Genomic DNA, 26,875 nt, shown 5'->3' on the forward strand with positions numbered 1-26,875 from the left:
TCATATTTTCTTTGTTCTATAGAGAATATTTCATGTTCTGATTAAAACATGCATTACATTTTTTAGCTATTTAAATGTTTATTTACTCTACTTAAAGATTACTTGATTTTTAATGATTTTTTAAACTTCATAGACCCGTTGTTCTGATCAAATAGACTATAACAACATACTCCTCTGAGCAGTTCCCTATCTGAAACCCTTGGATCGAAGAGGCTGTCATCTCCAACTCTTGGCTGTAGTTCATAGGGTTCTGTATATCCCATACTAAGCTGGAACTGAAGTCTGCAGCAAGGTCACCGGATCTTTGCAGAGTAGGTTTAAGAGTTAACAATCCCATTGAGATGCTTGGGACAGTTCACACCTCTCAGAGTTATCCTTTCAGGTGGATCTATAGCAAATTCCATAGCTAGAGAATCATGGGATACAAAGGGCTTTAATTATCATACAGAGTATCAACCATATTTCAGCTGTGTCCTTAAAGTCAGTCTTTGTTCAATGTATATATGTGTTCATCTCTCCCATTTTCTCTTCAAATCTTAGTATTACTGTATAGGGAATATAATAAGAGGATATGTTCTTAGAGTCTGTTCAAGTCACTCACAAATCTAATTTAGATTTTGCCTGTGACTGTCACAGACAAAATATTTTTGCTAATTAATTCTTCCATATGTATCAGAAAACTAGTCGAATTCTCCTGCTGTCTGATCCTAGAATGGTCTGTCAAATACAGCAACGCAACAAGGTCCAATCACTTTATTCACCGTGATTTCTGACTTACCTGGACTACTCAATTATGGCCCCTGGAACTGCAGCAACCCGCCTCCCAGCACTCAGTAACCTCTCAATGGAAGGAGGTCTAATGCGTGCTGAGTCTGTGTGACCTGAGGCAGTGCCAGGGCCTCTGTTCTGATGTTTGAAGGGGCTCCATTTGACCTTGCATCAGCCCTGCACCTGGAGGCCCTGGGGTTGCTCTCCTACCCTTGCATGTAAAACTTCTCTTTGAAATGCAATAGTCACACACTTTACTCACTGTGCCTAGTTTTCGTAACAGCTTCCCAAGGGGAAAAGGTCTTTCTGCTGTCTGGTTTTATAATTGGATGAAGCTCTGGGAACAGCCTTTCTACCCAGAGCATTTTTGAAGCAGGAGCAGTTTTTTCCACTGTCAGGCAGGTCTCCTGGCTCTGAGCCAGCAGCCTCACCAGGGCATTCCTAGTTCCCCACAGATAGCCTGAGGGATAAAATTTCATTGACCACCACCAATATGCATATTAACCTCATCTAGAATCATTTAAAAAAACATACTGTATAGCTATGGAAAAATGACTCCTGCCCTAGCGTGGCTACATTTCTTAGCTAACCACTTTTCACGTGTGAACGTATGTGTCATCATCTTTTTGTTAACTTATTCCTCCCCCCACCATGATGACTGTATGTGATAAATGTACTGCGCCAGCTAACTCACTTCCATTACAAGAGCACGCTTCCCTTTTGTTTCTCTGGACCTTCCCATTTATGTTCCATCTGTATGATCGATCCTCCTCTGTCAGGGCCCTAGTGTATACTCTTACCCCTGTAGCTTTTCTTAATTCTTTTTGCAAATAAAGAACCCCGATAGGTGCAGATGTTGCCTGAAAATAACACCCACAGCCACCCCAGCCCTCCCCCAATTAAACCCGGTTCACAGCATGCATTACTGTACATTAAGGCTTTGGGTTTGGTTTGTTATCTGGGTCCCTGAAAGAGGCAATAATGGTGAGGAAACTATTAGTTTTTAGGGTTGAGCATCACCTGCTCCAGGAACTCAAATCTATTTCTCCCAGAAGGATCGACTGTAATATAAAACTATGTGAAGGCTAAAGATGGCTAGTTGACTTGAATAAAATAGACGTATTCCTGCATCCAGAATTCAAACTGAATCTGAACAGAACCATTTTGGACTGAGCCATTTTTTGAGATTCCAAAATGTTCAAATGACACGCCTCTCATCTGTCATCTTTTCTTGTCTCTGCACTTTCTGGTCCTAGTTGGAAGTGGAAGAAGAAATGCAAACTGTTGTAGAACTGTCTCTCAGGGAGGCAATGTGGGCCAGTGGATAGGGCACTAGCCTGAGAGGCAGGTGGCCTGAGTTCTATTCCTGTCCTGTGCACACCACAACATATATGCTATTTGGCAGGAGAGCTGACCACACCCTACATGGCTACGTGATACGTTTCACTTGAGATTCAGCCAGTCAACAAACTCAGTCTCCCCAAGCTATAAATCCCTAGGATGATTTCTTCAAGATAGTGTTGTACTTCAGTAAAATGACAGTACATCAGTGTAACAAGGTAGCTTGCCCCTTTACAGTCCAAGAGGCCCAGAGCTAGCCAGCCCTCTTTCACTAGCCCAGCCCAGCCACACGTGTGCTGGATGTAGCACTTAAAAGGGGAGGAAGCCCAGCAGTCACGGGCTGCCTGTGGAGGACAGCGGTTGAGCTGGGTTGTAGCTGGAGAGCTGAGCCACAGGGGACAGGAGCTAACTCTCCAGGGAAGCAGTGTTGGGACTGGTGTTCCATAAGAGGAACAGAGAGGTGAAGAGGAGCCCAAGAGGGACGAGAGACTCCTGCCTGGGGAGGGATGAAAAATTTTGGGTACTGTTTAATTTTATTTATACTTTTGAGCTTTACTAAGGGGCCCAGTGACAAGTCCTGGGACCTGCTGCTCTGTGAAAGAAGGGTGTGATTCTGTTAAGTTCTGTTTGATTTAGAGGGACTTTGCTGCTGCCTGCACGGACAGCCAGGTTAAGAAACTGAAGAGGCCAGCTCAGGGAAGCCAGCTTGGAGCTTGAACAGTTACAGCTGGACTTGGATACCCCAGAAGGGGACTGAACCTTTAAGTGTGACTTGGCTGGAGGGCTGGGTAACCCAGAAGACCACTGCTGCAGTACTAGGTTGGCTGCCAAAAGGGAGTGCTACAGTGAGAAGAGTCCCTGCAATATCGCTTCCTGACCCCAGGGGGTACTCTTGGTGGTGAGTCTACACCAAGACAATCAGTTTTACAACAGCTGAAGATCTGGTCCTCATGTTTCGTTTGTTTGGTTCAAGAATTCAGCCAGATCCCATCATAGGGATGGTTCTTGTTCTGTAGTAACCATAATCATTACAATTCAAAATAAACACCTATCAGAGCAGCCTTTTTTTTTTTTTTTTTAAAGCTGTATAGGTACCAAATAAACAGATGACAGTTGACACCACAGATATAAGTCAAAGGGTGTTGACATTAATACCAACGTTAACTTCTCGAAGCATTGCAAAAAAACGGCAGCTTCAGGGTCTCACCTCATTAGATGGAAGGTCACCATCAAAAACTGATTAAATTTAAATTTTAGGGGACTTTCCTTAAAAGAGGACACAAGAGGGTCTTTTCATTTTTATGTCAGGGACTTGTCTTGAACTTGTCAAAAGGGTTTCAAAACATGGCAGGTCCAATTCACCACTAGCACCAGTTTTACATAATTCCAATGACTCTAATGAAGTTACTCTGGCTTTACACCAGTTTTAAAGGAGACTCACGCCTCGTAAGTTCACCTGTATGAACAAAATGATGTTCGCTGCTCCTGCGAGGAACTGACTAAGCAGGAACAACACTATTCATTAAACTCACCTGCCTTCAATGGAAATAGACCGGTTTACACCAGTTGAAGATTTGGCCCCATGAACATAAACTTTTATGGCAAGACTCTAAAAGTCTCCAGTAAGTTCTTTGGAAAGGTCCTCATTGTGAGCCAAACAAAGCTGAAACCTATACTAGCGTTTCAAATGTCAAACAGATGTATTAATTATCAGGGATTGTACAAGGTTTTGTTGAACATAACAGTTTATTTACAGCACCCTATTTTAAGTCTGAGCTGTACAGAGAACAGTCTGCATCACCTACACTGACTCCTATTAAATCAGTCTAACTAACTGTCACACTCATCACCTTTCTAGATGTTTTATGGAGAGGAGAAACAAGTTTTAAAACTTGGCAACAGTGTTTATTAACTGAAAATATGATCCTTCCCGGTGTGTTTTTGTACCGGATTTATAAAGAGTACTTTAAACTTGCACTGGATCTTCAGTATCCGCTTCTCCACATGCTCACCCCCATCATGGAATAGATTTGGACTTCTCCTCATGACTATCTTGGACGTGTGCTAGTTCTGTATAATCAAATCAATCTAGAGCAAGCTGAGCTATAATGAGACAAAAATCATGGGATGCTTGTACCTACAATGCAGAGTTATTGTATTAATTGCTTTAACTGTGCTATTTTCAAAGGCTCATATCTTGTGCAAATACAAGCCATTATTTTAGAAGAATAAGAGAGATGATTGAGCTATTTTGTAACCTAGTTTGATACTTTCAAGATCTCTGTTTCAGGAGAACACTGGATTCCTGTAAATAATTCAAATTCAAATAACCCCCATATTCAAATAACCCATTGCAATAGTGCATAAAACAAAAGGATGTAATGAATACACATACAACGTAGGTCATTGTACAGTTTAGCTGTTTTCATTCTAATCTAAAAGACTAAGATTTATTTGGGCATAAACTTTTGTGGGTAAAAATCCCACTTCTTCAGATCATGGATTATGCATCTTCAGCCTCCATGCATCTGAAGAAGTGGGTTTTTTTACCCATGAAAGCTTATGCCCAAATAAATCTGTAGTCTTTAAGATGCCACCAGACGCCTCATTGTTTGTGACAGGTTTCAGAGTGGATACGGACTAACACGGGTACCCCTCTGATACTCATTCTAATCTGCTTCCATTCTGCACAGAAAATGAGCCCACATGACTATCTGATCCTGAGCAATAATAAACAATTTAAGGAAAAGTGAAGCTGGGCTTCATTGTATGTGATGATCTTACCAAATTATATCAGAGAAGGAGACGGTTCCTTAGCAGTCATATAATCCAGAATCAACCTGTAAAAAGAAAAAAAAATGGCTTGCAAACACAATCAATTACAGAGCACAATTTTCAAAAATTAACTAGAGAGACAGGTATTAACAGCCACTGACACACTATAGTGATCACAATGACTATGATCACAGAACAAAAAGCCCAGAATTCTTTCCAAATCATTAGGCCTATCTGAATCAAACACCCTGACATAATACTGTATTATGTGAAACAGCATCTGCTGCCTTTTAAAGGAATTTGAAGAATATGCTAAAAATGCAGTTACAATTTCATCTGCTGAAAAAACCTGCTTTTTCAGACATAACAATGGCCACCAGTGCATTTTAGTTTGCAAACATTTTGTTTTTCTACTGCTGTATTTTTCTGCTTGAGTAATCTAAACTGGAGAGATGGCAGATACAGGGCAGGCCTTGCAAGCTGTTTAACATTCCTTTGCAGCAAGAAAGTCAAAAGCCACAATACAAACAGATGACAATTATCCCTTTCAACTTGTTTTCCTGTTAACCATGTTAAACTAAAGTTTCCTTTAATGACTATCTGAGTTGCTCCCCAGTGTGGTTCACCAAAACAGCACTAGGTAATCACTTTTTGAGAGCCATTTCCTTTCATGTGTTTGGACGATGCTTAAACCAATTGAGGTCTGACATATGGCCAGCTGAGCCAACATGCATATGAAATGATTTGCCATTACCAAGCACTGCTAAAACTCCATGTAACATGGTTAGGAGACCATAGGAGCACCATATACTCATATGAGAAGTGATAAAATCCTTCGTCCTTGGTAGAATTTGATTGCAAGGTTGTGGTATTATATAAGAGTGTCTTAGCCCAAGAAAATGTAGTCAACACAGTGTTTCCTATTAGCTGCTGCCTGGAGAATAAACATTTCAGCTGAATTTGTTCTGAAGGGGAAAAGAGATCAATACTTCAGAAATACCTATTCAACCTCTCTTTCTTTTCCCTCCAGCTATAGGCATGTTTGTTCACTGGCAATTATCAAAGCAAAAAAGCATTTCAGGGATCCAAAAAGAGATGCTTCAAAGGGAAAATGACAACATCTGTTTTGGGGGAGAGAAAAAGGCATCTGTCATTAATTTATGCAGCATGTACATAACAGACAACTGAAACATTCTGTCTGGATTCATTTGACATTTATATTCTTTGGTCATTATACATGGAGAGAGTGGGGAATGGTGTTATAGACGAAAAGAACATATACACATATTCTTTCTTTATAACTCTCAGGCTAGTCAAATCCCAAAAGGGAAAGAAAAGGGTTGAGAAAGACAAAGGGAGTCGGGAGAAGAAAGGGTCTGAGGGTCCCTATAGTCTGATTAACTGCACAAGTTTCCCTTTCTTTTCTGGCAGTAAATCTTTCCACTGCACATATCATGAAAACGACCAAAAAATCATTTCAGAAAAACAAAACCAATTCAAAGGCATAAAACCCCATCAATTGAGATTGTTATATTGTTGCACATGATGTTTCAAATTATATATAACCCTCCTCATTGCTACAATTTTCCCAATACAAGCCAGACCCCAGCTCTCCATATTTCAAAGATGCCACTTGTGGCTTATAAAAGAACATTAGCATCATATGTTCTCTTCAGCTATAGCATCTCCTCTGATATCTATGATAATGTTTTCATATTCAGGCCATCGGCTCTTTTAGTGATTGGTATTTGCAGGTGTAAATGAAGCAAAAGATGTTCTGAAAGCAAGAGATTTAAAACCAGGCCCCAGTGCCAATTTATTGCTTGAATGCTGGAAAACACAAACAGGCATCCAGTGGTTAAAGAACCTGTAGCAATGAGAAATGGAACAGAGAATACAGAAACTAAGTCCTAGATACATAGCAGTGACAGAGAGAAATTGAAGTCGCTAACATAGCCAATCTGAGCTGCTGTATAAATCAAAGGCCTAGATTGTGGCTCCCTGCTGCTGCCAGTAACAGGGGGATGGTTGTGAGACAGAGCTGCAAAAGTGTAGAAACACTCAGAGGCACAGTGCTTGAGGCAGGCGAGATCTCTAGAAGCCATGGGGTAGTGTACCTTTGACAGTGTATAACATTTTTATTAAACCTAATGTTAAAAAAAATTATATAATACATAGATTAGGAAAAAAGAGTGTTTGTACATCTGGGTATAGTGCTTAGACTATCCACAAATACAAAGTTCATTTTTAAAGTCATATGATACATAGAGTACATAATCAGCAATAACCCAAATTTAGGTGAATAGATTTAACGATACAGTTGAGATATTAGAATCCGAATATTCGGGCACATCACTCATGAAAAGTTGTACAGAGATTTGGTTGTGGAAAATAAAGTATATCAATGAGTGGAGATTGTCCCTCAGTAATCGAGAATTAGGTTGGTTGCCCATTTAGAAAATATAATCCATAAGGAAAGTATTTGTTACTTTCCTGGCTGCGCTTCTCATCGGCACTCCAGCTCATCCCTCCTGGTATTGCCAATAATACACTTCCCTCAGTTCTGACCTAGCTCAGCTAGTCTGTTTGGAGCAATAGTGCCCCTTGCCCCTGCCCTGATAAGGTTTCTAGCACCAAGGGTGTGTCTACACTTGGAGCTGGGGGTGTGATTTCCAGCTTGTGGAGACATACTTACACTAGCATGCTAAAAATAGAGCGTAGCAACAGCAGCATGAGTTGCGGGAGGGGCTAGCCATGCTGAGTTCATGCCCATTGAAGACCCTAGGCATGTAATCTAGGTGGCTAATCTGTTACCCACACACCCGAGGGCACCCACCTTTACCCTTCCGTGGGCTCAAGGAGTAACCCTATTAATTTAGGCACCCACCCCCTTTCCCAGTTCCTAGGGCTCCAGGTGAAAGGCACCTAACTTTACTCCTCCCTGGGCTCTGGGCTCTACTCCGCTATGGGCTCTGGATATAATACCCATTCCCTGTGGACTCAGGGCTCTATGGGTCTGTGGGGTCTTTTACTAGTGAAAGAGCCTTAAACAGTAATATCCATAACCTCTATTTATTAACAATAACCAAAACAGAATGCACACATTAAGCATGCAATGCTCACCAATCCCAGATAAACTTCTGCTGGCCAGTCAGGATCAGGTCATCAGGGGACTCCAGCTTCTGCACGGTGTGATTGGCAGGGTGTTGAGGTCTGGCAGCTCTGATCTTGGAGCTGTGCCCTGGAGTTAGTTCCAAAGAACTTCCTTTTGGACCCCAGTTTATATAGTGAAACTTGAGTCCTAGACCTTAACCAATCATTTTACTAAAATATTACTAAACAATTTTCTAACCAATCCTAACATGTTGCAAAACACTTCTTTAGCCAATCATACCCCACGACCATAGTTAACTTACACCTAGCAAAATTAGTTATGCCACAGACAGAAACAATCAAAGAACCAGACGGAGACCATACAGATAAACAATAGAGAAGTGGGGATCATAAAGACAAAACAATAAAGAAGCAGGGATTTCACAACCACAATTGTTGATAAGTGATTCCTTGCCACAGCAAATGTATCAGACGTTTTCTTTAACCATTTTAAGATTGGTTTCTTTATCTGGGGATGGTGTGTACTATTGGACATAAAAGCCTGTCAATATGTCCACTTTACAGTGGGCAAAAGAGGCTTCTGAATTACTACAGAGTCTTATTTCTAAACCCCGTTGCCTTATTTGACCACACACAATCGAACAGGCATGCAGCTGGTAGTAACTTGCAGCATATGTTTCTGTTTATAGGTTTAAATAAACGAGCAACATTTATGAACTAAAAAAAAAATTGTTACATTTTCCTCTTGCCCTTTCAATTTTCTTGCTATAATGTAACTGACTTCAGCTACTGAAGGAAGAGTATGAGCCAACGTGTCTGTTTTTTTCTTTTCTTTTCAATTGAGTAATTCTGTGTATTTAGGGTCCTCTTGAAATCATGTATCCTGAGGAAAAAAATCCTTTCCTCCACCTAACCTACATTTCAAAATCTATAGTGGGCGAAGAGAAGCTGTGCTTGTCTTGTGAAACTGGAACAATGAAAGCTATTACAATTGAAAATCAAACAACTGAGGAAAGTGGCCTTTCCACCGCTCATATAGCTCTTAATGGCTCTCATTACTAAACACAAAAATAGAAACATATGAACAGCAGTATTTGGGCTGTACTGTGGCTGACCAGTGCTCATGTGGCCTTTGGGGTCCTGCCCAGTGGCCAGCTGAGGCAAGGTCCTCATCTTTCATGTTTGTACCCCACCCAGCACAACTGATTGGAGCCTTAGTCATTACCATATTACAAATAACAAATAATCATAGTAATAACATGGCTGGTGGTGTGGGGCTACCACTGGTGGGGACATTGACCATTCAAAAAGGGGCAGTAAAGACATGGAGAGAGTAGAGATATTGTTCCACCCTCTGAGCACTGGCCAGCATAGCCATATTAACGTGAAGAGTAAGCATATGCTGCACCCTCTCTTGTTGTGAGCTGGCTGCTGCTACACCAAGTGCTCCCTGGGAACCCTCGGAGAAGCCACAGTCAACATTCTTGTTAGGTGCTCCCGTTACAGCACATCTTTCTGTGCCAACCCCTATTCCAGTGTGGGCTATGTCTGAAAGCCACATTCCATCCAGCCCTTAAAGCACAGAGAGTATCATTTTGCACTTTTTCAACAACTTCCCCCCTAATGGACTAGTAAGGTATTTTATGGTTCTGATTTTCACCCTGTGGAATAAGAGCAGCAACAGGAGGAAATGAGAAGACATAGTGATAGGGACATTAGCCATTCTAAATAGCATTGGAATTAGGCATGTTTTATGGACCACAATCAAGAATATTACACTGCATACTAAAAGAATTCACAGTGATCCAGGTGAATAAAGCTTTAATGGTCTCAGAAGTTTTACCATCAAATGGAAAATTCCATTTGGAAGCTGAACTTGTTTCACCTAAAGTCGATGGCAAACTCCCCTTGATCAGGCCCTTAGTTGGAAAAAAATAATCCCATCTCTGCCCTGGAAAAACAAAATGTATAAAGAAGAGGAACTTCCCATTTGTGTCAATGTCTGATTCTTGAGAAATATTTGATCATTTGCACTCAGGATCTAGTTCTTCACCATCTTGCCTCTTGTGCAGTCATTTACCCATGTGCAAAGTGAATGTCAAATGCTACCAGGTCAGAATGGTAATGTTTTACACTCATTTTTCACAGACATAAGTAACTACACAAGGTGCACAGTGTGATAGGTTGGACCCACCCTTTTGGGGTGCCACCAGATGTGCTGGGGTCCCACTGAGCCCGTCCGTTCCATCAGCCTGGGCTTCCTCACCCTGTCCTTGCTGTGCCAAGCCCTCAAGCCTTTTCTAGCATGCACACAGGTAAGGTCACACCCAGCTGCAGACACAGAATGAAATCAGCTCTGTGTGGGAGAATTCAGCGTGGGGATTTACCCAGCACTCACATGCACACCTCCTTTGGGGTGTAAACTCAAAATAATATTGTCTTGCGCTGCACAGAGAATTGCACAGTGTAAGCTAATTGACATTCGCCCTCTCCCTCAACATGGAGAGAGAGATATGCACAGCTCCTTGCCCTCCCAGTTATGAATTGCACAAACTGGGTTTTAGAAAAAAAACAAGTTTATTAACTACAAGAGGTAGATTTTAAGTGATTATAAGTGATAGCCAACAGATCAAAGCAGATTACCTCAGTAAATAAACAAAAACATGCAAACTGAGTTTAACACACTAGATAGGTAGGATATAAATTAGCAAATTCTCACTCTGAGTGATAAACAGGCTGGCAGATTCTTAAGGCACAAGTTGCCTTGGCTTTCCCAGGTTTTCATACACAGGCTAAAGATCCTTCTAGCCTTGGACCATCACTTCCCACAGTTCAATCTTTGATCTGCAGGTATTTCCAGGTGTGTTGTTATAAGGAGAGTGAGGTCCCCTCATGATGTAATTGTGTCCCTTTATATCTTCTCCCCACTTGCTGGAAAGCTCTTTTGCTGTGACCTGGATCAAACAGTTCCCATTGTGTTGAGCTATCTCTGAGAGGTTTCTGTTGTACACGGATCCTGGGTAATCCTTGTGCTTGTGTGCATTTCCTCAATAAGCCATTAACATTGTTTGGCCTTTTTACTGTCATACCTGAAAGGCTGCTTGTGGGTGTTTTCAACCTCAGGACACGTTTCAGCAACACATACATAGCCAAACTTCATAACTTCATACGATGATGATAGCACATACAATCCAATGAGATAATGACTGTCTAGCGGATCAAGACTTTTAGAATGACACCTCAGAAGTCATACTTTGCATAAGACATATCCTAATTACATGACAGTGGTGAATATTGGGATATCAGGGTGTCACAAACAACAATGAAAAATAGGACTTCACTTTTTTAATGTCTGGGTTTATAAAATGTGCATACAAGTTAAACTACAAAGGGCTAAATTGATCCCTGTTGTCTAACTCAGAGCTGCTAACTTGTGTGATGTCTAGTGTTCTTCTTAAAGCTCAGCCCTTGGAGTCATGAAATTATGCAAGAATCAACTTCTTAAAAAAATAAACAATTCTTGAATGCATCTCATAGGTAAATTAAGCAAGGTGTGATAAAAAGGCTTTTTTCGGGGGTGGGGGTCACCTGTAATCCACAGTTCACAGACCCTGACAGGGAAGAACTGCAAGTACCAAATCCAGCCAAACTTGCAGGGTGCAGTAACCTGGTCTAAGAGTGGGAAAATCATGTGATTCCTCCCCAGGAAAGAATAAGACACAAGGTCTGAGACCTGAGAGGGGTACACTCACAGAGACCAAAGAAAGGAACCAAAGAAAGGATGATTAGCCCTGCAGCTGTGACAGTACCATCTAGCTGCCATAATGTAGTCTCTCACCCTCTCCACATGTGTATATACGCACACACATACAAACACACACAGTCTCTTTTAGAAAAGCAAAAGCTGAGAAAGCTAACTTAAAATTATTAAAATAATTTTTGAAAGGCTGTGAGCCATTATATTACCTTCAAATCCATATATCAATTACCTTCAAAGCCATATATCAGCCACCAAGAAGGCAAATTGGTATTAATATTTAAAAAGAGCAGCTGTGTGTGTGGGTTGAAGGGGTGGATCAGTACGGTTCATGTGTCATTAAATGTTTCTCATGCTGATGTATTTTTGAATGGCTCATTGTATGTGAGACAATGAACCAAGATCATTGTGAGAGTAGGGAAGATTAAAGACTTGTCAACACACAAACAAAACTTTACATTGAGATAGTAAAGGTTATGACACAAACCAACAAAAAACAGGAAATGAAATATTAAGGATGAATATCTGATCTTAATTCAAACATTGTGACCATGGACTTCTCCACAGGTGCTAGTTTTAACTAATCTGATTATGATGGCCTGTCCCTAAGAGAACCCCAGTACCAGATGGTACTCTGTTTACATGATATATATCCAAAAGGAGATATGTAATATATCATGGGAAAACTAATAATTCACGGATCATTAATATTCTTGCATGATGTATATACTGTAAACCCACAAAGGACTTTAAAAATATGTGCTTGAAATATGTTCTTATAATAAATTTGGCTAAGCCACATACCAGACAAAGGAATGTGGTTCCACCTGCTTGAATGCATCTCATAGGTAAATTAAGCAAGGTGTGACCAAAGACACACCAAAAAAGCACATTTACATGCAAGGTAAACTATGCCATCAGGAGCACAAGTGGGGAAAGTTGGCCACTTAGCAATCTCCATGAGGGATGGGGACTGCGCTCCCAGGAAACCTTCCTGTCCCTTGAAGCAGGGTCAATGAACTTTGGGAAGATGTAAAAAGAAAGAAAGCGCCATTTTGGCATCCTTCACCATAGGAGAGAAAGGAACTGAGCACTCAGATCTGTGAATGATCCTGGCCAGAGAGTCTGGGCAGCCATTCTGGTTCAGAGACTTGGTGGGAAACACTTTTTTGAACAAGAGATTCTAGTTTGTTAAATCAGGTTTTAGCCTTAGAAGCATAATTTTCACTTTTTTGTTTGCTTGTGACCCTTTCTATCTTTACTCCTTATACATAGTATCACTTACACCTATGGCTTTCTGATTAATAAATCGGTTTTACTTTGACTATAAACCACGTCAGTGTTTTGATTAAAATAGAATGCTTGTTAGCCTCAGTTAAGGTAATAAGATGCTGTGTGTTGTCTCTTTAAGGGAGCATGAGCTTAATAACCTCCACAAACGTTCAGTGAGAGGGCTGGATAGTGCAAAAGATCTCTGAGGAACGCAGAAGTTAGGGTTCGCCAGCTGTTACCCACTAGGCAAGGTTTGGACTGGAAGAGTCCGCTGGGAGGACAGACACGTTGATGTGTCAGGGAGCTGATACATGACTTAGCAGCAGCAAAATTCTCAATTGCTGAGGCAGAAAGATAACACAGCAACTCCCAATTTTGGGAGCCCTGACAGGTTGCCACAGGAGGACAGTGGAATCCACATTTAGTGGTGTCATTCTGGGGGAGGGGAGATGATTAATTTCTCTAGAAGTAAAACTGCAAAAATGTGAGCATCACTCCCCTTAATTATGAGCCTGATCCAAAGCCCACTGTAGTCAATGGAATGGGCTCTGGATCACTCCCTATAAAAGGAGATTCCTCTTTTTCTGAATTCAGTCCAAATGATTGATTTCGCTTTTGGAACACAACAATATCTAAGCACAAACTCAGAGTCTCTCTCCTCTCAGGACCATTGTGGCAGGTTTTCCTGAGGGAATAATGGGCGATTTGGATGAAAGTAAACAAAAATATATACTGTCCAGGAATATTTTATATCGCAGTGACTTAACTTTTTACATGACAAACATCATTGCATGCCCATGGCCAGAATTGTTTAAAAAGACAAGTGAGGCCAGATCTCTGGACACACAGCTCCCTTTAGATTTGGGCATAATTATGTCACTTTCACTCCTGGTGTAACTCCAGTGAAGTCAAGTCCCCATAAAAAAGGGGAATGGACCCCCCCAAATACTCCTCCCTTTCTTTCTGCCCATGGCATCAACAACACCTGAAGGACAAAGAAATTAACACTGAACTGGGGGAGGGGCACTGGCTAAAAGGATTCCAGCCAGTAACACTGTTGAAGGCATGTGCTGAGAGAAACCTTTGCTTTGAATCCATTTAGCTTCTAAGTTAGATATTAGTTGCATTTTACCTTTTATTTGCTTCTAACTAATTCTGACTCTTCTGCCTCATTATTTGTAAGCACTTAAAATCTTTCTGTAGTTAATAAACATGTTGTATTGTTTTATCTAAACAAGTGTGTGTTTGGATTGAAGTACTTGGAAAAATTCATTTGGGATAACAAGATTTGTGAATATCATTTTCTATTAATGAAATGACAGACTTTCTATGAGCTTGTATTGTCCAGGAGGGGCTGGGCAGTACAAGACGCACATTTCTGCGGGAAAGTCTATGACTGGGAGTTTGCTGATATTGCCCTGAAGTGTAATTCATGGGTGGCCGGCTATAGTACTTGTACAGCAAAGCTGGGAGTGATTTACATTCTGGAGGCTGAGTGTGGGGAAACCAGGAGTGGTTGCTCTCACAGTCAAGCAGCATAAAAGACACCCCAAGTTGGAGAATTGAGGGGACACAGTCATAGGCACTGACTCCGTGGGTGCTCCGGAGCTGGAGCACCCACAGGGAAAAATTGGTGGGTGCTTTGCATCCACCAGCAGCTCCCCGCCCCACCCTGCCCCTCCGCCCCAGCTCACCTCCGCCTCCACTCTGCCTCCTCCCCTGAGTGTGCCGCTGGGTCCTGCTTCTCCCCCCTCCCTCCCAGCATTTGCGCCACAAAACAGCTGTTTCGTTCGGCAAGTCTGGGAGGGAGGAGGGGGAACGCAGCGCGCTTGGGGGAGGAGGTGGGGCCGGGGTGGGGATTTGGGGAGGGGCAGGGGCAGGGCCGGGGCTCCGAGCACCCACCGGCACCAACAAAAGTTGGCGCCTGTGGACACAGTTGTCCATCGGTCCAGATTGTTCCCTGGGTAATGTCACAGCAACCCTACATCCAGTTCTTCTAGAAGGTCCTCACTACTGACCAGTACCAAATCTAAAGTGACATCAACTCTCGTAGGTTCAGTGACTCTTTGGTACAGAAATCTGTCAGCTATCACATCAGGAAAATCTGGGCCCTACTGTTATTAGTAGCCCTAGTCATCCAATCTATATCAGAGAAGTTAAAGTCTCCAATAATCACACAAGTTGCAGTAGTATTTATTTCATTAACTACATTAAGGAGGTCTCTATCCATATCAGATCAGATCATGAGGGTCTGTAGCATACCTCAAGCTTATCCCAGAATAGAATTCTCTCTGGTAGCTTTCTTCCCCAAAGCGTTTTTGACTCAAACCGACTCTGTTATATCCATTCCATCACTTCTAATTTCTTTACAGTGCTACTCCACCACCTTTACCTTTAATTCTGTCTTTCCTGAACACCACATATCCTTCAGTAACTGTATTCCAGTCATGACTAATATTCCATCATTTTTCTGTTGTCCCTGTAATATCAGGTTTCACTTCCTGCACCAATAGTTCTAGTACCTCCATTTTGTTACCCAGGCTCCTTGCATTGGTGTACAATCATAGAATATCAGGGTTGGAAGGGACCTCAGGAGGTCATCTAGTCCAACCCCCTGCTCAAAGCAGGACCAATCCCCAATTAAATCATCTTTGTTGTTTCTGCTTGGCTTTGCCCAGATTCCTCACCCAGTTAGGTACAGCCATTTTACTGACAGCATTGCATACCTGACTGTTAGTGCCAATACCAGTGAAGCTATCTTTCCTCTTAATGTCTCTGGCCTGTTCCCCGATCCACTAGGTGGATCAGCAGAGACTGCGGGGATTGTTCTTCTTCCTTTTCCCCATGCTAGCCAGTGATGAGGCTAACTGAGTGAATGGCAGATTTGAGCCACGAAAGTGGCCAAACTGAGGGCTGCTGTGAACCTCTGAGGTGAGCAAATCTACCAACAAGCGCAGGACGCACCAAGGCAGAGGAGGAACTTTGTCACACCACTTTATAGTCCATTCATCCAGCCCATAACTTAACTTTCTGGCAAGAATACTGTGGGAGACTATATCAAAAGCTTTGCTAAAGTCAAGGAATAACACATCCACTGCTTTCCCCTCATCCAGAGAGCCAGTTATCTCAATCAATCTCATCAATAGAAGGCAATTAGGTTAGTCAGGCATGACTGTTCCTGATCACTTTCCTCTCCTCTAAGTGCTTCAGAATTGATTCCCTGAGGACCTGCTCCATGATTTTTCCAGGGATTGAGGTGAGGCTGACTGGCCTGTAGTTCCCCAGATCTTCCTTCTTCCCTTTTTTAAGGATGGGCACTACATTAGCCTTTTTCCAGTCATCCAGGACCTCCCCTGATCGCCATGAGCTTTCAAAGATAATGGCCAGTGTCTCTGCAATCACATCAGCCAACTCCTTTAGCACCCTCAGATGCAGTGCATCCAGCCCCATGGACTTGTGCTCATTCAGCTTTTCTAAATAGTCCTGAACCACTTCTTTCTCCACAGAGGGCCGGTCACCTCCTCCCCATACTGTGCTGCCCAGTGCAGTTGTCTGGGAGCTGACCTTGTTCATGAACACGGAGGCAAAAAAAGCATTGAGTACATTAGCTTTTTCCACATCCTCTGTCACTACGTTAAAAGAAAAGAAGTACTTGTGGCACCTTAGAGACTAACAAATTTATTTGAGCATAAGCTTTAGTGAGCTGTAGCTCACTTCATTGGATGCATGCAGCGGAAAATACAGTGAGAAGATTTTATATACACAGAGAACATGAAACAATGGGTGTTACCATACACACTGTAAGGAGAGTGATCAGGTAAGGTGAGCTATTACCAGCAGGAGAGGAAAAAAAAACCCTTTTGTAGTGATAATCAAGGTGGGCCATTTCCAGCAGTCACTAGGTTGCCTCCCTCATACAGTTGGGGCCCACACTTTCCTTGACTTTCTTGTTGCTAACATACCTGAAGAAACCCTTCTTGTTACTCTTAACATCCCTTATTAGCTGCAACTCCAAGTGTGATTTGGCCTTCCTGATTTCACTCCTGCATGCCTGAGCAATATTTTTATACTCCTCCCTGGTCATTTGTCCAATCTTCCACTTCTTGTAACCTTCTTTTTGTGTTTAAGATCAGCAAGGATTTCACTTTTAAACAAAGCTGGTCGCCTGCCATATTTACTATTCTTTCTACACATCAGGATGGTTTGTTCTTGCAACCTCAATAACAATTCTTTAAAATACAGCCAGCTCTCCTGAATTCCTTTCCCCTTCACGTTATTCCCCCAGGGGATCCTGCCCATCAGTTCTCTGAGGGAGTCAAAGTCTGCTTTTCCAAAGTCCAGGGTCTGTATTCTGCTGCTCTCCTTTCTTCCTTGTATCAGGATCCTGAACTCCCATAAGAACCAGGGCCTGTGATCTAGTAACTTCTATTAGTTGCCGGAAGAAAGCCTCATCCACCTCATCCCCCTGGTCTGGTGGTCTGTAGCAGACTCCCACCATGACATCACCTTTGTTGCTCACACTTCTAAACTTAATCCAGAGTCTCAGGTTTTTCTGCAGCTTCATACCGGAGCTCTGAGCAGTCGTACTGCTCTCTTACATACAATGCAACTCCCCCACCTTTTCTGCCCCGCCTGTCCTTCCTGAACAGTTTATATCCATCCATGACCATACTCCAGTCATGTGAGTTATGCCACCAAGTCTCTGTTATTCCAATCACATCATAATTCCTTGAGTGTGCCAGGACTTCCAGTCCTCCCTGCTTGTTTCCCAGGCTTCTTGCATTTTTGTATATGCACTTAAGATAACTTGCTGATCATCCTGCTTTCTCAGTATGAGGCAGGAGTTCTCCCCTCTTGCCCCCTCCTGCTCGTGCTTTCTCCTGGTATCCCACTTACCTCAGGGCTTTGGTCTCCTGCCCCTGGTGAACCTAGTTTAAAGCCCTCCTATAGGGACAGGTAGAATTCCACTGAAGATCACCTGTGACTCCATTTGTGGAGCTCTTCCCACAAATCCTGAACCAAATCCTGCAGTCAGATCAAAATTCCATGACTTTAATGGAACTTTTGCTTAAATAAGGAGTAAGGACTGTGCAGGATTTGGTCCAAACAGAATAGCAGAAGAGTTATTGGTTGGATTTATTATTAGACATTATAGAAGTTCTAATATTATAAATATAAACCAGAGCTGTAAAATTCAGATGTTTGGTTTAGATGTTCCCTGTAAGGGATGGTAGCATAATTAATACCAAATCACATGGTGTTATGGAATATAGGCTGTGTCCAAAAAAAAAAAAAAGTTTTTTAATAAAATTACAAGCTTGGTTGAGAAAGGTAACTGTGTTGCTATAACATTCTTAGATTTCTGTAAAGCGTAAAACAATATCACATCATCCTGATTAAAAATATAAGTGCTATACAAAAATCTAGGTAATACACATGAAATGGATTAAAAACTCTAACTGATAGATCTCAAAAAGTAATTGTAAAATCAGGTAATCATTGCTGAATAGTGATAATTCTAGTTGGGTGCTACAGGGATCAGTTCTTGGACCACTTCTCTAATTATGCTGGAATGTGTTAATGGCTGCCATCAACCAAACATGGTTAATGTAGACAGTTGTGCTAACTAACTCAATTAGGCTAAAGAGAAGGAACAATTAAATTTTCCTTGGTGTAGCAATAGCTGAAACAATGGGAAGTCACTGCCCAAGGCAATGGTCTGCATGGCAAAGCTGATCAGATGCTAAGCTATCCAGGTGGGCAGAGAGATTTCCCCGGGGACTGACTGCAAATGCAGGGGTAGGGAGATTGTTTGCAGCTTTGTGTATCTGTGCGAGAGAGGTGGAAAGTGATCAGAAAGCCAACAGAAAGTGAGAAAAGCAGCCATGAGCATTTCCCTGGGAGGAAGCTGAAAGACAGAGCTGTTTTAGGCACAGAATTGCATGGAAAGGCAGACTTGGATTTCTGAACAAGGAAACTTCCTCCTGATTATTTCTACTATGTTCAGGGAAACAGAAGACTGTGTAGATTCTTTGTAAATAAAGAGCGTTGCACCACAGAAATACCTGACTCTGTTATCAATTTATCCTTCTAACAGAAAGCCTGGCAAAGCCCCAAATATTCGCTAACTCCTTGGGCCGAAAAGGGGCAACGCTATTCAGTATCTATCAATGACCTGGAATAAAATATAAAATCATCTTGAGTATGACACAAAAATGATGACGTGCTAAACGATGACAACAGGTCAATTCTACAAAGTGATCTGGATCACTTGGTGAGCTAGCGTCACTTGAACAACGTGTGCTTTAATATAGCTAAATGCCAGGTCATACATATAGAAACAAACAAAACAAAAATAGGTCACACTTACAAGATAAAGAAAACCAGTGTATTGGAAAGCTGTGACTGAAAGGGAGCTGGAGGTCCTGGTGGATAACCAAATGAACGTGAGCACTCATGTAATGCAGTGGCTAAGAAAACAAATATAATCCTTGGATGTATAAATGGGGAAATATCGAAAAGTATGGAAGTGGTATTACCAATGCATATGGCATTAGGGAGACCATCACTGCAATACTATGTCCTGTTCTGATGTCTTTTTAAAAAGATATGTTGTAGTGCAATCAGAAGTTATGGACAAGTTGCAGAAATCACTGAGTGAAATTTTATGGCCTGTGTTATGTAGGTGGTCAGATTTGATGATCATTCTGGCCTTAAACTATGGATTTAAAATATTCCTTCAGGATTTGAACCTGTGGGTGAAGCAATGAAAATCCTTCATGCATGACCAGAAATGGAGATTTTACTTTCTGTGATTCAGAAACTACAGATTTTCACAACAGAATTCAGATCCATTTTTTCCAGACAGTACAAGGAATTGGCGTGAGGGGCAGTTCTGCATTTGCTTCCTCCCTGATATACGCACTATGAAAGCCTGTTAAAACAATCTTTCATTGTGAAACAGCAGAATATACTACATTTAGCACTTCCTATGAACTATCAGAATGCCCACACCTAGGACTTCTAGCCACTGAAGTCAACAGGAATTCACACATGAGGAAAGACTTAAAGGCCAATGCCTAACTGAGTGAAGCAAAACAGAACAGAACAAAGATGACAATCTTGATCACGCTCTGGAAAAAAGAAAAAAAGTCTGGAGACAGACATGTACATCTTGCTAACTTTCTTATCTAGGAACAATTAGCAGCAATCTCCACAATGGGATGCTTCTGGATCCAAATGACAGCTTCTTCTAACTCTTTCAGTATATGAACACCACTATAAAGTTGGTTCTGGGAAAAGAGGGATTAATGAATTATGGCACAGGAGAGGTTTTATTATACTACTATTTACAGAGTGGGCTTTATTAGAGCAGTAGTCTCAGAAGAAACACACGCACCGTTATCTCCTTTGCTGTTTGATGGAATTTCAGTTTAGCAGTGTTTCACAGAGTTCTGCTCAGGATCATTTAAAAGCCATAGCGCTACAGAACTACTTTGCTTATTCAGCTTTTAAATGCCGCCTTTATCTGATGTCTTTGGGGCTTCTGTCCTGCTGTTTTTATTGGACTCTTGCAATAGATGGACTCTTGTGTGTCACTCATTCTGAATAACGATGGCATATCACTGTGCCTGTAAACATATTACGTTTCTAACGAAAGCCTTTGAAATTTTTCAGACAAAGCACCTACTCAAGTTGCTGTTTTTATAAGGCAATGATGGCCTCACTAGGGCATTAGCAAAAGGAACGAAATATTCACAAAAGTTTACAGTTAGTTCAGTGATATATTACATACACTTTTTAATTGATCATGCCCAGTAATCCACATCCTGCTGTGACTTCCACAATACCAGTTCACAAGGGGATGGGGAAAAAGAGCCATCCAATACTGTATTTACAAACATTATTCAGCCAGATGTAGAGTTATTATTTCATGGCATTACCAGTACATACATAGGACTAGGTCATTAGATTTTCATTTCTTACTCAGTGTCACATGTATGGCATTTATTTTTCCAAGTGACAACATTTTTGATTTTCCAAACAAAATGTAATACAATAAGACCAAAATAACATTAACAAGCAAATTGTAGAAGCACAAAACATCTTTATACCACTGAGCTGCACCGCTTCTATGAGGTCCACATTGCCCTTGAAAGTAGACGAGCTTGGTTATCTTTCCGTTCATGAGTTGCATTTGAGTGCAGCAGTGACTCTGCACTGGAGTGCCAGTTCCGCTTATCACTTATCAGCTGAAAAGTACTCACTCACTGTGTGTCATGTCATAATTTGTTCAGCTATTTTTCTGAGGACCAAACAGCCAGATGGTTAATTCCAGTTTAAAAAAAAAAAAAGTAGTATGTGGGAGGAAAGCCCCCTGGGCACCCTGCTTCTCACACAGCAGGCTGAATCGCTGTGCAGAAGTTTGGATTGTTGACCCAGTGAATGTGCCCAAAGATCCTTTTCAGTAAGACAAAAACTGCAGTTTCTCTATTTGCATATCAGAGGTGAAACTGTGGTGGGAAATGGTGCAGGCAACAAAGGATGGAGCTCAGGGTCATTGTCTGACTGGCGCTTACAGAAACAGAAAAAAATGATAATTGGCCATTCGCTGTGCAGTGACAGACAGATGTTGACATTTTTTTCCCTTGGGTGATCAAACCCCACCCCTAGTAGAAGGCATGTTTCCTTGTATGCCACAAGAGGCATTCAGATGAAGAACTTTCGAAGGGAGCTGTTGTAAGCAACAGCATCCCCCATTTACATACAAGCAGGTACAGCTCACACTGAAAGACTAGCTGGAGAGATTCTTTTTTGGTCACACTTTAAATTATATCTCAAACAAGATTTTAATTCACATTTAAAAGGATAGGCTGCAAATGTTAGTTAAGTGCCAGGTCACCCTCCACCCCCGGAGAATCTGGGGGAAGGAGCCAGAGGAGCAGAAAAACTCTGCAAGATTTTAGTCATTGACTTCCCTGACAGATCCTGGGAAATCCACGTGGAACAAATTCCTTATCTCTGTGGAGGCAAGAACCATCTATATATAGTGCCACTTTGCTCTGCCATCTCTCCTTCTCCTTGACTGCATATTGCGTTTTGTCTGCATCCTCTCCCGGCTGCTCAAAAGGGGACTCAGTACCTCTTGTGGCAGCATTAACTTCAGCTGGGACATTCACAGTACTGCAGAGAGAGCTTTGCACCCCCCTCACTTGCCTCCCCAAACCACATAGATTATGTGGATGATGATTAATATCAACAAGTTTATCCCATTTTCTTCATACCTTATATTGCTTGGATAACACCAGGTCGGAGCAAAAAGATCTTTAGCCAGCAGAGTCAGTTATGCTGAATATTTTTCTGCATTTATTGATTTCAAAAGCCACTGCTTTTTCAGAATTCAAAGAACTGTCCACCTCTACATTTGTTATTCAGCAGCCCTATTATATGTGATGGGCCTCTGTACTGAAGCGGTCTAAGCTAAATGTCAGGGCAGTATATATTGATTCTAGAAAGAAAGCATGAATATTGCACATGAAACCACTATGGGATACTTGCACTGTTTGAGGAGTTTAATTATAAGTTAAGTACAGCTATTCAGAGATCAGGCTGATACCTGCACGGATCCAAATTCCCTGCACTACTGGATGGTCAATACCAGAGAACAGTGCAATGCAAAACACCAACATCAAGTTTAGAGCAAAGGAACACAGAGTAGCGATCCTGGCAGAGGTGCAGAAATTACTGATGAACTAAACAAATATAAGACATAGCAATGCAATGGACAACCAAGCAATTTGTATTATTTTAAAGTTGTAATGTACTGTATTGCAATCATAGTTCTGCTCTCATTTATCTGGACAGCTTCCACAGGCCATGCTATTCTTTAGATGTTGGCTATTTCAAACGATGAATTGATCTAATATATGTAGTGCTGGTCAGGAATTTTTCAATAAAAAAAACTTGTGTGGGAAAATGCCAATTTTTCAAAATGGAAACTTTTCATGGGAACATATCAGTTTTGATTTAATTTTCATCAAGAATGTTTTTCAGGTCCAGGAGGGAATTTCTAATCAAAACTACCTCAGATTAGCCAAGAGCCCACGGTTGGGGCACTCACCTTGGAGGTGGAAGACCCAGCTTTAATCCTTGCTCTGCCCGATTCAGAGTCCACTGGGCTCAAGATCCAGTCTCCCTCTGTCTGTCTCTTCTGTTGAAGCTGTACCACTTCATATAAATAATTAAGTATTCATGGGACTAGAGAAAGATGGACTATTTCTCTGGGATGTGGGAGACCCACATTTTGAATCAGGCAGAGCAGGGACTTGAAGGTGGTCTCCCAGATAACTGCCTGAACCACAAGACTATTTCTTAATCTGGTGTCTCACTTGCTGCTTTTACATGAAAAAAAGTCAAAAGGTCTCCATTTGGTCCCAGAGCAGAAGACTTAACACGTTAGAAATCTTAAAAATTTTCCTGGGATAGGAAAACTATTTCCCAGTCAGCTGTAATCGTATGTTATCTTTTCCTTAGAATGCTATATGAAAATTGCACTTAACTGTGCCCATTTCTTTAAAAAGTTTCCAAGGGCACTAAGCCCACTTCATGCTGCCTACTCAAGGTTCAAGACGTAGAGCTCCAGCTCAATGATGCAAGAGACACAAAGGGGATGTAATCTGACTGCTGATGACCTGCAGAATAGTCTTTTGGTAGAGAGGAATTCTGAACTTGTACAAAGCCAGCAGAGCTGGCTTCTACAACTAACTGCCAATGGGAGCGTGAAGTGATGTGTCACGAGTGGGGTAGGTGACCATAGCCAGCTGGCCCCTGGCTACGCTAGCTTATGCGGAGCTGAGGCGGGAGCACAGTGAGAACCAAGGAGCTGTAACTAGTTCTTGGATGTACTTCCCCTCCTCCTGCATGCCAAGACACACTTGGCACAGAAGAGAATCTGGCTCCTAACCATAAAGTTCAGGAATGTTTGGAAAGTTCAAGTGTCTTTGGATTCAGGGTTTTGGTTCAAACCCATCTCTAATTTTATGGGCTCATTAATGGTCTGTTAAGCGCTTTGTTACATATAAAAATTCATTGAATGATTTCAAATAAATTTCCATGAATAGAAAATGGGACTCAATTTATTAAATTATTCATTGCAAATTATTCATGCAGCTCCTCATAATTAGGCAGACTATAGTTCAGTGAATATGGAAAATTATGCCTCTTCTGTTCTCTCCCACTGGGGAAGGATGGGAGAGGGTAAAGGGCTGGGGGGGGGGGGGAAGGCATCAAAATGCAGCTGACCTACAGCGCAGATACTACACACATACCTTACAAGCATAATTTCTATTTGTGCACATAAAATTCTTCTTTTATTCCCCCAAATTCACATAAACAACATTATATGGGACCCTAGGAAAGGTTTATTTTCCATCGCATCCTTAGTTCTTGCATATTCCAGAATCTTAGCATTTCTTACCAGAAATCCTCTCTGTTAACATTTCCTCACAGAACCCACTCCGGAGCAAGATCTTGGTTATGTAGTTCTATTCTGAAAAATGACTATGCACAAAATGGCACCTTCTTACTCAACAGGTCCAAGCCCAGCATCATATTTGATTATTTCTTTATCAAGACAAACTTTCACTGTTTGTTACTCCTGCTTAGCCCTGAGAGCCAATACAGCAGTGAACAAGGGAAATGGAGCCTACTTCTTGGGCATCATCAACAGAACTGTTTCTTGGATTCCAAGCAGTTATGCCCATTGAAGGTAATGAGACTATTCTGGTGTCACTTAGGGACTAATTCGGTCTTGAAGAACATTCTGCTAGAGAAAATGGGTAAGGAGAAAAAAACCCAGATTGACTCAAAGCCCAGGTTGGGTTTGCAGTGTTTTTTTTTTCCAATCCTGAAATAAAATGCAACACATCAGTTTACTTGAAAACTGAGCTTATATTAAATAGAAAGCAAGTCTCAATTTAAATACAATGGAGCTGCCTCTCCACTTAGGATTGCCAGGTGTCTGGTTTTTTACTGGAATGCCTGGTCGAAAAAGGACCCTGGCGGCTCCGGCTGGGACCACCTACCAGGCCGTTAAAAGTCTGTTCGGTGGCACAGCAGGGCCCTAGGGCAATTAATACAGGCAGGCTAATCAGGGCACCTGGGTTTAAAAAGGAGCTCACTTCAGTTTGTGCTACACGTGCGAGGAGCTGGGAGCAAGAGGCGCAAGAAGAGTGAGAAGGCGTACTACTGGAAGACTGAGAAGTATAAGCATCATCAGACATCAGGAGGAAGGTCCTGTGGTGAGAATAAAAGGTGTTAGGAGGAGGCCATGGGGAAGTAGCCCAGAGAGTTGTGGCTGTCACGCAGTTGTTACAGGAGCCACTATAGACAGCTGCAATCCACAGGGCCCTGGGCTGGAACCTGGAGGGTGGGCCTCAGTTCCCCCCATCCCTCCAAACTCCCTACTTGATACCGCAGGAGTTGACCTGGACTGTAGGTTCAACCAGAGGCGAAGGTCTCTGGCCTGTTCCCCGATCCACTAGGTGGATCAGCAGAGACTGCGGGGATTGTTCTTCTTCCTTTTCCCCATGCTAGCCAGTGATGAGGCTAACTGAATGAACGGCAGATTTGAGCCACGAAAGTGGCCAAACTGAGGGCTGCTGTGAACCTCTGAGGCGAGCAAATCCACCAATAAGCGTAGGACTCACCAAGGCAAAGGAGGAACTTTGTCACAATATGAAATCCCTATCTCCCTATGGGATGAGTAGTTCTGATGGGAAGTGGGAGAAGTCTATATGGGTCTCACTGTGCACTCTGGGCCTAAATCCCAGAGTGTTTTTACACCATCCCCACAACAGAAGGACAGAGGTCTGCTGCAGAAGACAAAAGCCTACATGTGAGGCCTACTGAACATGATGGGTACCACACAGTGGAGGGGTTACTGAGTCCCACTGCAGAAAATCAGGAGTACAGATCTGTATGGTCAGGTCCCTGTGAGGGAGACCTGCTGCCAGGAGGGTATGTGGGGCATATGGCGCTTTTCTTCATCCGCCCAAGAGAAACTGCCACTGCAAGTAAATGGTTGCAGAGACATGAGGAAACTTTAGATAAAAAAAAAGTGAAACCTTCAGAACGGTATTGCATTGGAAAAAGGGGCTGAAGGTTTGAGGGCTCTCATTTTATCCATATCAGTGTGTCAATCTCTTCTGAAAACTGCCTGCTCTGTAGTAATCCAATCTGGGTTTAAGCCATGATGGTGTCAGATTTTCCCAAATCTTAGTATTTATGAATGAAACTTTTGCCCTTCCTATTTTCAATAGCATTATCTCGATCTGCAATATGGGATATTTTACAGTTCGTGAAGCTGAACTGTGAAAACAGCAAGCTGTTAATAAAACTCCATGCTCTTTTGGCAGAGTAGTGCAGAAGTGAACGTCGCTAGTGTTTATTTCAAGCGTTGAGTTATGGGGGTGCCTCTGCGATGTTAAGAGTATATACTGGCCCTACTCTGATTGCCGTCTGACATTCCAGCCAAATGGAAAACTGCTCCATGCCACTGCTGAAATACCTCCATGTATCCAATTTCATTTGGCTGCACAGCAGTGTGTGCTAGGAAATACAGACATAGTGGAATCTCAGTCAGGAAACTAGCAAAGGAATGCCCTCTGAACTGCTGTGACATTTATTCCTTAGGACCTTTCACAGTCAGCTGCTTCTGGGAGAAGAAATGTTTTCTTCTTCATCCCTCTTTCCTTCCTCCCCCATCTCAGCGAATAAACAGGAGATGAACTTGGAAGTCCAAATAAACTTTCTATCAGCAAACAGGGCTAAGCCAGAACTTTGGTTTTT

The 26,875-nt window shown here is 42.0% G+C and overlaps 1 long non-coding RNA gene across 1 annotated transcript in view; it reads right to left on the reverse strand.

Annotated features, from left to right (window-relative positions):
• Window positions 1–257: 257 nt before the first annotated feature.
• LOC141995584 (uncharacterized) overlaps window positions 258–26,875 on the reverse strand; it is a 31,629-nt gene continuing 5,011 nt past the window's right edge. Inside the window, exons 2-3 of the long non-coding RNA XR_012641363.1 lie at window positions 4,894–4,949; window positions 258–545 (exon numbers count right to left, since the gene is read on the reverse strand). This is a non-coding gene — a long non-coding RNA (uncharacterized LOC141995584). The remainder of the gene's footprint in view (window positions 546–4,893; window positions 4,950–26,875) is intronic.

Source organism: Natator depressus, chromosome 1 (assembly GCF_965152275.1).
Source record: "Natator depressus isolate rNatDep1 chromosome 1, rNatDep2.hap1, whole genome shotgun sequence".
NCBI lineage: Eukaryota > Metazoa > Chordata > Testudines > Cheloniidae > Natator > Natator depressus.